Here is an 11,914-nt window from a genome sequence, read left to right as displayed (position 1 = left end):
ATACTGTATTTCAGAAATGTATTTACTAGTAGATAGACAGGCTATACAAGTAGCTCGGGAGAGTTGTACATAACAATTTGTATACAGGTCAGTGCTGTCTGTCACTAATAAACATGGTCATCTGTTGGGTAGAGCAGGAGCAATCTCATCTAGATGAGTGATCTCCTCATTACAATTTCCATTACTCTGGCCAATACACTGATAGTGCTGCCAGGGACATCTTATGATGTAAGAGGATTCTAATTGAATTTTAATATGGTGTGTATGCACAGAGCTGAAACGTAATAGAATGGCATGTACGTCTCTTACTTTCATTGGTCATTAATTTACTTTGAGCTTTAACTTAGATTTACTGCACCTTTTCCCAGTGTTTCTTGTTCCCAAGCAAATCGTTATATTATAAGCATTTTATCATTTATTAATTTTCAATAATTTTTACAACATTTATTAGGCCTATAGTCTATATCACTGAATTATATGTATCGTTTTGCAAATATAGTAGTATGGAACAGGCTACGTAAAAAATAGTCTAGAAGCAGCAAGCTTTCTACTAGGGTTGGTCCAAAGACTATAAACATCATATAATGTACCTATTTCATGTAATGGTTGCCATTGTTTTACTATACTTTATAATTGCATCACATGAATAATGTTATCTGATTCTTAAGGCTGAATTTACGTGATGCTTTTGTATTGTAAAACTCCATGCAATTTTTAATTGCAGTTTTGTGTAGCACATTTCTACTATGCCAGTAAAGCAAAGGTTTTCAACTTATCATATACCGTAGGTATATACATTGAACTATGCTACACATTACCACAGTGAAAACACAATGCATATACCTAACCGGGGCCAAACATACTATTGCTTCAACCTCCATAACTGCACAGGGGTCCAGTAGACCAAGGGGCCCTATCACCTACACATCTGTCTACTGACTATTACAATACAGGTAAATGCCTAAGGTAATGAACTTCATGGCTACCACTTAGGTTGGATTGTGGGTTGTTTATTGAGATAAAGGGTTTCTCTATGGCAAGCTATTCAAAAACAAGGACCCATAACCGTTCTTGAAAAGGGCTCTCAGCTACCACTGCACCAGGCCTAAGTAAAAACTGGACCATGTGGCTTAAAGGATTTTACACACATGGGCAACTACAAAAAGAATTGGGAAAGTAGGCTCATCCTCATGAGTGACAAGGACTAATGTTTCAATAGAAACTTTTTCATCCAGTGGTTTCATTTAAAATGAATGGACACCTGATGGACTCCATTGGTGTACCCTGACTAACTAACAAGGACACCCTGACACTAGTATGAACCCAACTTCAACTATATTTCACACTGCCTAGCAATGGAGTTACACAAGTTATACAATTTTCTAATATATTTTCTGTATCAATTCCAAACAGTTTTCTAGATCTCTGCTTGCTGTCATTCATTCTGCTTATTTGCAGAAGATAAAAATCAGTCCATGGTCATGTGATATACAGTCCAAGGTCATGTGATATACAGTTCATGGTCATGTGATATACAGTCCAAGGTCATGTGATATACAGTCCATGGTCATGTGATATACAGTCCATGGTCATGTGATATACAGTCCAAGGTCATGTGATATACAGTCCAAGGTCATGTGATATACAGTCCATGGTCATGTGATATACAGTCCAAGGTCATGTGATATACAGTTCATGGTCATGTGATATACAGTCCAAGGTCATGTGATATACAGTCCATGGTCATGTGATATACAGTCCAAGGTCATGTGATATACAGTCCAAGGTCATGTAATATACAGTCCATGGTCATGTGATGAACAAAGGTACACGGCTCGATTTAGTCACAGCATAGTGATCAGACATCTGCACGGTAACGAGCTGTGCACCTGTATCCCATCACATGACCATGGACTGATTTTTATCCACTAGAAATAAGCAGAATGAATTACAGCAAGCAGAGATCTAGAAAACTGTGAGGAATTAATTGATAAAGTATATTGGAATATTGTAGGACTTTTTATTATACAAACAATAACATTTGTCTCTCAATATTAGTTTGAAAGTGGACAACGCCTTTAACCAGTGTAAAATGGAAAGAGTTAGGAGCAGAGCATTATATGGTCCGCCATGTTTCATTGTTGTATGTTTATGCCTTGATCTAAAGAGAAATTGCATCTATCAGTGGCATAACTAGGAATTGGGGGCCCCATGGCGAACTTTTGACATGGCCACCCCCCCCTCCCGGCTGACCAATGCCAAAGACCCCAACTGACCAACCCCCCCCCCCCCCCCCGCATTCCTGCACTCACTATTATGCCACATAGTGGCCCCTGCTCACAGTATTATTTCTTCTAGTGACCATTACACAGTATTATCTCCCATAGTGGCCCCTGCACACAGTATTATGTCCCATTGTGGACACCCATGAACAATTATTATACTTGGGGATCTTTTCAGACCCCTGAGTATATCAGAGACCCGGGAGAGGGTACGAACATAAAAAATACTGTTACTTACCTATCCCTGGCTTCGATGAGGTCCCTGCTAATGTTGGCTATCTTCAATGACGTATGAGACGGCACTTGACCCAGGCCTGCCTCGTGATGCATAAGGGCGCAGGCCCTGGTCATGTGACATCAGGGATGTCACACAAGTATGCTTGAAGCCTGCCTGGAGCCAGGAGAGGTAAGTAAATAGGTCACGTTACTCCAGCCGATAACAGCCAGCTGGAGTAAAAACCACAGTGGTAGCGGCTTTCGCTGGGCCCCCTAATATCCCGGGCTACCCTGATAGTTACACCCCTGATATTTATATAACCTTAGAATAAAAACTAAGGATTATTTTGCTGCTATGGCGGAAAACCTACCCATCATCTCATTGTACATTGGTTGCGTCTCTACTAAAGGATAAATGATAGCGTCTGATGTTTGGGACAATGCGTTCTACTTCTCTTCAAGCAGTATATATGAAGGGGTTGTTCTTTCACTGCCTGTACACACTGAGACAATAGTGGCATATTTCTTTTCCTCAACGATATTCTGGAAGTTGCTAAAAGTTCCTATTGTTTATATGAATGTTCTGTGCCAGACTATCTGCACCAGACTTTTCTGTGCTTCTGGCAGAACGTTGTGTTTTAAGACTCTCTTGCACGCATTTTGCTATCACGTTATAGTCTAACAAGGTGAGATGAGTTTATATTTGCTATCCCATGAAGGGATGTTAATATTATGTTTGCACATGTTAAGGTCACGCATTAAGAGAAGCCTGCAAGGAACAAACCCAGTTGACTTTCTCAGAGTGACACAATTCTCTCTGGCTGCTGCCCAGCTGTTTGAAAAAAAAGATCCTGTAGGGATCTCTGCCAAGAAAGCTCAAGGCAAAAAGCTCCGCCAGCATTCGGAACATATTCCTATGAAATCATCTGACATGAGAACATTGGAGTCTCAGGCGTCCGGGGTCTTAGCACAAAGTGCTCATAAACACATTTAAGAACAGTCTCCACCAGCATTACAGGGATGTCTCTTCTGGTTAATTGAAAACTTCAGCAAGATCTAACTGCCTGATAATGTTGTGTTTCTGCGTGCTATTCACTTACTTGTTATCCAACCGTGTTTATGTGCTAAATATGGCGTGTTGTTTTGAATGGTTAAAAAGGCCATGTACAGATAAAGACATGGATAGTCAGGAGGGGATAGTTCAAGAAGGACAAGCCAGGATAACAGCTTTCTCTTGGACAACTATGCAAGTTGCACAACATACCTTGATGTTTGTTCTTCTTCTTGGAATATTGGTCACAACATAGTCTGCTGACCAGAAGAGGAAAATAAGTTGTTGCTTTCTCTTATTTTCCTGGGTTACCAGGGTTTATCTTTAAATTACCAGGTCAAATTATCAGTCTCCTAATCCAGTGTGTTTTTCTCCGCTTTTCAGCTTCTTTTAATCTCTCTCATATCTAGACAATAAGCAAATTGCCCATCTGGTCTGAGCACTGTGGTTGCTAGGAAGCCTCTTCATGTATTCTTTTATCTCTTTACCTTGCCAAACAATTTAGGGTCCTGGAAAATTTTACATGGGTGGTAGAACCTACATGATAAAAGAAAGAAACAGAACAGATGCAGCAGGTGCTCAATGCTAGAACCCTGGATGTGAATATTCCAGATGTGTGTCAGTATAACCAGATTTCCTTGATAACATAATGGTTAAGTTTATAGTTCTACAGTTTTTGGGATGTCATCTGCAGGAACCGAGCAATAAACATCCCACACAAATGATAAAAAGAGCAGATTCATATAGGCATAGTTGCTTCTTTATTTCCTGATCCCATCAATGTTATTGATACAGTTGTAGTCTGGAACATTGGAGCAGATTTATTGATAATGGCCAAAATAGTCTAAACTTAGAGGAGCCAGACTGAAGATACACCAAATATACCACAGTGGTCCATCTGGCCCATCTAGGGGCATAATAGACTATTTTGTATTCTTTACACCAACTCCTGGACAAAATAGACAAAATCAATATTCTAAGCAGGTGACTTGAAGTTGCAAGTGCGTCATCAATCACTGTATACTTCTTTGATGGAAAAGTATATGTATGGCAAATATAAAATGGGCCAAAAATCTGACACATCACCGGACACAACAACATTAATAAATGTGCCCCATTTGAAAGAGAAATCCAATTATAGGGCACAACAAGGGTTTGAGGGTCAGGAGGGCCAGCTCTGTCCTGGGGAGCCCCCTGGACCCAGTACAAGAGGTGGGTGACAGACGGATACTGTCTGTGGTGACCTCCATGCGGGAGAACAAATCCCACCCCATGTATGAGACCTTGATGGCACTTGGCAGCACTGTAAGTGACCGTCTGCTCCACCCCAAGTGTGAGAAGGAGCGCTATCACAAGTCCTTCCTTCCAACCACGATCAGGCTGTACAATCTGCATCAGACCAAGCGAAGATCACTCCGCACAGAGAACTAAATGACTATGAATGTCCTCCTCCTTTCTTCTCTGTTCCTTAGCTGCTATGGACTCCTAGTATATCTTCTCAGCATATGTGTGTCTACGTCTGTAATATATTACTGTGTATTATCCTGTATCTGTATTACTATGCTGCTGTAACATACTGAAATTTCCCCACTGTGGGACTATTAAAGGATTATCTTATCAAACAAAATATCTTATTGGGGTGTCTGACTAGGGCAATAATCTTACAGATTTCATTTAATAAATGATGCCATACACTTATATACTGTATTAATGAATACATTTACAGATAAAATGCATCTAATGTATGCAGATTTAGGAGGTTTTCTGGTCATAGGTTAGAAAACAAATCCTGTGAGTTCTCCGAGGCCTCATTCACATGTCCATATCACAAGTCTGTGCTATTCACAAGCAGCCCCTTGCTCATTTGCAGATGGTTTGCTGTCCGTAGTTGATGCACTTTCCTGTCTGTACAAAGCAGATCAACTTTTTGTTTTTGTTTCATTTTCTATATTTTGTGTCTCTGGTTTCGTTAAAAATGGATGATGCAAGGATGTCATCCACAGGAAGAGCTATAAAGCTAGGGATTTAGCACGGGTGGCTGGGGCTGTCTAAATGGTTCTGCAACTCAAGTATACTAATATTATCACCATACGGTGACCATACTGTTTTAGTTAGTGGCTCTAACAGATCTGTGAAGACCATATAGGTAAATATAATACAGGAAAACAGACATCTCTGATGACATCTGTGACTTACATTTCATATCTCTTCCATCTGGATTCTGATGCCCACTTCTTCCAGTAGTGACTTATCTCTGTAAGGTTTGTAACCCTGCGGACTTTCTGCTTCAATTATACCTATATGGAAACCTCGGGTGTGTCTGTGGTAATAATAGTATATTTTTCTGCAGTGTGAGGATGGCATTAGCCCATCCAGTTTGCTGGGACTGTAGAACGCCGTAGTAAAACTGCCAGCGCCCCATGTTGCAAAAATGCTGGATTTTACACTACTTGCAAAGCGAATGGGATTCTGGCTAGTCCCATCCACACATTGCAGAATATAATCTGCAGCAGACATGCTGCGATATCAAAAACATCAGTGATTTTGCAAATTGTAGCATGTCAATTATACCTTCAGAAATGTTGGCATTTTCAGTCTAGATATAATAGCAGCAGAAAGTCCACAGAAGAAAACTCTGCAGACATTTTCTGAAAAAGCTGCGGAAAATAACGTAATGTGTTTTCGCCGAAGTCTTTTCTGCAGCATTTGTCGTCTTTGGCTTGCTACATGGGGCCTTAACTTTACACTGTGCAGAAAACAACCATTCAAAAGGTAAACTAGAAGCAATTGCTCGTGACCTGGCTGATCCTACACCATCACGAAGTATATTAGTCTATGGACCCACATGATAGATTGTACAATACAGCTTTTGCTTCTTGTTTTATGTTTCATGTTTTTTTAACACAACCTGTTATGTAACACTTTATAAAGAACAATATCAGACTACCATATAAGACTTGGAAGAGACAAATCTAGGGCAGCCCTGTTCTAGGGCAACTCTAAAGTATTAGAGGAAAATAGCATGCCGATTTTTTTTCTTTTTTTTGCAGCTAGCCCGTTCCAGTTACCCAGTTGTGCAATGAAAACTATGTAGTATACTGTGTTGATGTTCTAGCACGAGCAAGACACAAATTTAGGTCATAGTTACCATAACAAATTGCAACAGATGTCCACTACAGCTACTAGTCATCTGTGCCATTTTCACCATCCATTTGTCTCATTATTTTGACTTTTTACAAAGTCTATTCTTGTTAGTCTTGTTGTTATTAATAGGTGGTGACGATCTGTGCAGTCAGGTATGTCCCTAGTTCCCTTTCTGTATTGCACCAACCCTTCACAGTGTCTGGGATTCCAATAGGCCTTGGGCCATAGAACATAGTAACCATTCGTACATATTTCAGAAAGAATGTTGTTTGTACTTAGTTGGTTGCTATCCATACACAGTACATTTTATAGAAAATTAAATATATTTTGTTGAATAAAAAACATAGAATCAGATTAAACCAAGCGAATGCCACAAAATTATATTATATGTCAGAAAATTGATCCATGTGTGCTATGGAAACAGTGACTATTCTCATCTACAGTAGTAATCTAGATAATCTAGTAGCTAATATATTGGCCAGAATTTTCACTTCAATGGGCAACAGGGAAATACGTCTGTATAAGGCCGGGGCCCCACGGGTCGGAAACACTACAATTTGCTCGTGGCAGATAAGCTGTCTGAAAAATTGCAGCATTTTACATTAACTGCAAAGTGGATGGGACTCTTGCAAATCCCATGTCCACTTTGTGGTAAAAAACGCAGCGCAGATACGCTGCTTTTTCCAAAACCGGAAATCGCAGCATGTCAATTATATTTACGGAAATGCCCATGGCTTCCCTGTAGATATAATTGTAACAGAAAATCTGCAGAGGAAAACTCCGTGAACTTTCTGTTTAAAGCTCTGCGGGAAGAACCGCGATGCGTTCCTGATGCAGCTTTTCCCGCAACGCTTTATAGCTGCAGGTCGTCTTGTAGGGCCTTAGCCTAAGTCTTTTCCGTGTTTCAGAAGGGTTACAATAATGGTGTTCTTCATGGATCACCAGGTACTATTCTTACTGGGAGTAACACACTTACATCAAAATGCTTCATAATTTGTATTTGGAGTCCAAAGGCCACTCACCTACTAATGCAGCAGAGAAGGGAGGCCCTGAAAGAGAGGGGCACAGTAGAAACAAATACCACCTACCACAGTTACCTTGTGCCTTTCTCTCTCAGCCAAGCATATGACTGGCTGCAGCATGCTACTCTGGAAAATTCAGTATTTGCCTCTGGAAGTCCAATGACTCCATACTAGTAGACTGTAGTTACGCCATGTGTCATCATAGTTTGACTCCATGCAGAAATCCAGAGTACTGGAAATTATAATATATACAAAGGTACAGTATTGTCCCATAGACTTCTATGGGTGCTAGCCTTGTACAACTTGAAGCTTCTCAGAAGCCGTAACATTTAATAAAATTCTTTGTACCTATAGAAAATGTGACTGTATAAGCAGAAGACAGTGGTGGGCTGACTGCACACATGGCTCTCCTGGTGGTCTGCTCAGCCCATTGAACCAATTGCTTTGAAACTATTAATAGTCCAGCCACACAAATAATAAAATGTTCATGTGTGTGGCCGATAGAACATGTACTGTGCCTATACCACATAGATTGCTATCATCATATTCTTCTACTAAAAACAAATTTCACCACATTGGCCACAATGTAATAATAATTTGAAAGTACATAAGACATAAATTGCTATCCCTGCTCTCCAAATATATTGTTGAAATGACTATTTGCTTGAAAAAAGGGGAAGAAAGAATATAAATGTAGTAAAATAAATAGTTACGGCACTGTCCTGGACCCAACATATAGCCATGCCAGAGACATGCTTCCAGGCACCTACGCAAGACAAAATGAGACAGAAGGGATTCCAGGAGGCTGAGTATGGACAGCTAGTATGTATATATTTACATCTCTCAGAGGAGAAGAACTCTTTGCTTTCCATCTTGCATAGTTTTAGTGGCTCCGCATTGACGTGTTTTCCCATTCTGATTTATTGTCTAACTATATGACCTATCATCCAGAACTCTGTATGCATGTAGTGCATTTAATATATGTCCCCTATCCAATTCTTTTTTATGATATGTACAAATGAAGCAGGAGATAGTGTTATTATATCATGTACACAATCATATATAGTCAGATAAACATACTTAGTTAGAATGCTTATTTAATATCCCTTTAACAACAGAGAAATTTGCAGTTTTTCGAGCTCAGATGTTATATTATAGTATCCTCTAATGCGTTACATTTACCCACCCCTCACTTGTTTGATTATTTTGTTGCATCTCGTGCAAATTTGTTATACTTATTGAAGGTTTTTATCTTATTTTTTTTGCCATGTGTGTGTATATATATATATATATATATATATACATACTGTATATATATATATATATATATATATATATATATATATATATATGTATTAACATACGAAAGTGGGACTGTTTGCATCAGTTTCTTTTAGTTTAGTCAGGATCGACCTTTTAACAAGATCAGCCTACTATGTTTTGGATGTTAAAAACTAGCACTGAACCAGATCCAATACTGAAAGACTGATGCAATCTGACATAATTGTATGCAAGCTTTTTTGATCATTTGCACAAGTAAAATCACTTGAGTGGGAGCTGAGCTGCAGTAAAATGACCCTGCCACTACATAGTATATGGAGCCTTCTGCTTCTGGCTCCGGCAGCCAAAAACATGTGATTGGTGAGAATACCGGACCAGGATAGACCATCAGTATTACATTTCTGGAAAACCCCCTTTATGGAATTCTGAAATTAATAGAGGGGAATACTTAATTTGATTTGTTACACGCACAAACAATTCATGTCACTAGGCATCATGTGTCACTGCTTCATTTCACCTGTGGTGGCCCTATAGAGACATTAAACACTAACACAATCCCTGCAGATTTTGGAGGGTCCTGACTGTGGCTCAACCTATAATAAGCTTACTGATTTGATGAAGAGTATGGTCTGTGGATAGAAAATGGTATGCACTACCCATCGCTGTTGGCACAAATAGCAAGCTTATACAGTTAGAAAATTCTGCCAAAACTGCAAATATAAAGTTGGGGTTGTCAAAGGGCATTATATGTACATGTATGAGACTTGGTCTATTGGCCCTCCTAGACCTGTAAAAACAATGTACACTCAAATGTACATCCCAAAGCTGCAGACACTGTTGGAATGTGCTCCATTTACCTCTTTATCTTATTTGGAGGATCCCTTACTGATCTGAATCAATAAATCTCAGTGTTCCCCATAAAACTGATGCAAAGTAAGCATGTGAAGTCATCATGGAGCATTTGACACTTTGCATTGCATAACTTACTGATACTGAGTTAGTATGACACAGCAGAAAAGAGTTCTATCAGTGCAAACATACTAACATTCCAGAGTTAAACTGTAACTTCAGACACTTCATACATGCAAATGAGTATAACCAGTAGGCACTGTACTGCCAAATATAGAAAATATCAGCAATCGAGCCATTCTGGCACTAGTATTGGTTCCATCAGATACCGGATGTGAAAGATAATACAAGCTAGAGAAAGTACTCATTACTCAGCATTCCTCCAAGATTTGCACAACAAACTCTCAGTGTGTCTCAACATTCCACCTTCGAATCTCAAAGTGTCTCCACATTCCATTTAAGCACCTCACAGCAGCAAGGCATTCCAAGTATCTTCAATATCAGTTAAAACAAGACCATGTAGGTGGCCTCTTGGAAATGATCTATTTAGCTGTCACTTGAGACTAATTGTCTAAGATTATGCTCTACAGTCGTAGACAGGACTGCTGATAATATAAATATAGAATATATATATATATATATATATATATATATATATATTTATAATATACGTATTTTTCAAAACAAAAAGTGTAGCTATAGTTGGTGCAGTGCTAGCAGTTGCTACTAGGCCGTAGGGCCACAAATGTTCCCCTGTCAGATAAAATATACTAATATTGTAAAGTATATAAGATAAGCGGGGAGTCCACTATTGGGACTTCCACTGATCATAAGAACGGGAGTCTCATACCCCCTGATAGAGTGGAGCAGTGTTCGTGCAAGCGCAATGCTACTTCATTCAAAGTCTACAGGGATAGCCATGTACAACACTTATCTATCTTCATGAGCCCCATATACCTTGAATCAAGCAGCAGTGCTCTATTTACGCGGTCACGTGTGCAGGCCAACAGTCTGGGCTGTAAAATATAGAAAAGGTCCTATTTCTGTCCTATTTTGCAGCCTTTGCTTCCGTGGCACCTGTTTAGTTAATGAAAGTGGCTGCCTACGCATGGTCAGTGCATATGGCTGACATCTGCGTATCCCACATGCGCCAACCTGTGCCATTAATTCACGGCTGGCCGGAAACACATGTCTGCTACCGGCCTAATAGACATTGTTTTATGCAGAAATTATGCAATGTAAATGTCAGGTATCTATGCATACAAAAATTGAAAGAAAAAAATCTTTGGGTTGTCAAATAGGATGAAAATGACAAGGTAAAATCCTTGTAAAGCTGCCAAAAAATGATCACCATCACCATACACCTAGCGCTTATGCCCTTCCAATGTTGTGGTGTCCATTCTACACAGTAATTCGGTCCAGCCATTGATAAAAACACATACTACAATTGATCTTAGCAAGTAGGCTGTGTGGGGAAGGTAGCTCGGTAGAAGTAGTGGTGTGGACACCACCAGTCAAAGACAAGGTCACAAAATATGCAGCAAGCCAAAAAAACGTGAAAATAAGTAAACTTTGACTTCAGGCATAAAATGAGTAAAACAAAATACAGCCTTAACCTTAGGCAAAAACAAAATAAAATCCTGCTCGTTTGAGCGCCTAACTAAACAGAAATGTTATTCTAACTATACTTGTGGCTGCCACACGAACAAAACAAGCACAACTTTGTCTCATCGGACTCAGGGTTACAGGACAGACAGTCCTAAATGCCTCCTCTCACTCCTCATATCTGCAGCTGAGTGCAGGATGTGCATCCTTTTTTGGCTAAGTAATGAGGCAAAGACTCACACCTGCAGCTGAGGCCTACTCAAGACCCGCACCAGACCACACATAAGTTAAAAATCTGGGGGAGATATAGCGAGATTCCAACACTGCCTGACACCTTCTCACAGCTGAGAAAGGATAAGCAAGATGTGTGAAGAGGGTACTGATTTTTATTAAATATTTTTCAGATAATAAAAATTATTTTTCAGGCAATTCTCAATGGGATGCAAAGTATGTAAATTACCATA

Source organism: Leptodactylus fuscus, chromosome 1 (assembly GCF_031893055.1).
Source record: "Leptodactylus fuscus isolate aLepFus1 chromosome 1, aLepFus1.hap2, whole genome shotgun sequence".
Lineage (NCBI taxonomy): Eukaryota > Metazoa > Chordata > Amphibia > Anura > Leptodactylidae > Leptodactylus > Leptodactylus fuscus.
This window is presented reverse-complemented; position numbering follows the sequence as displayed.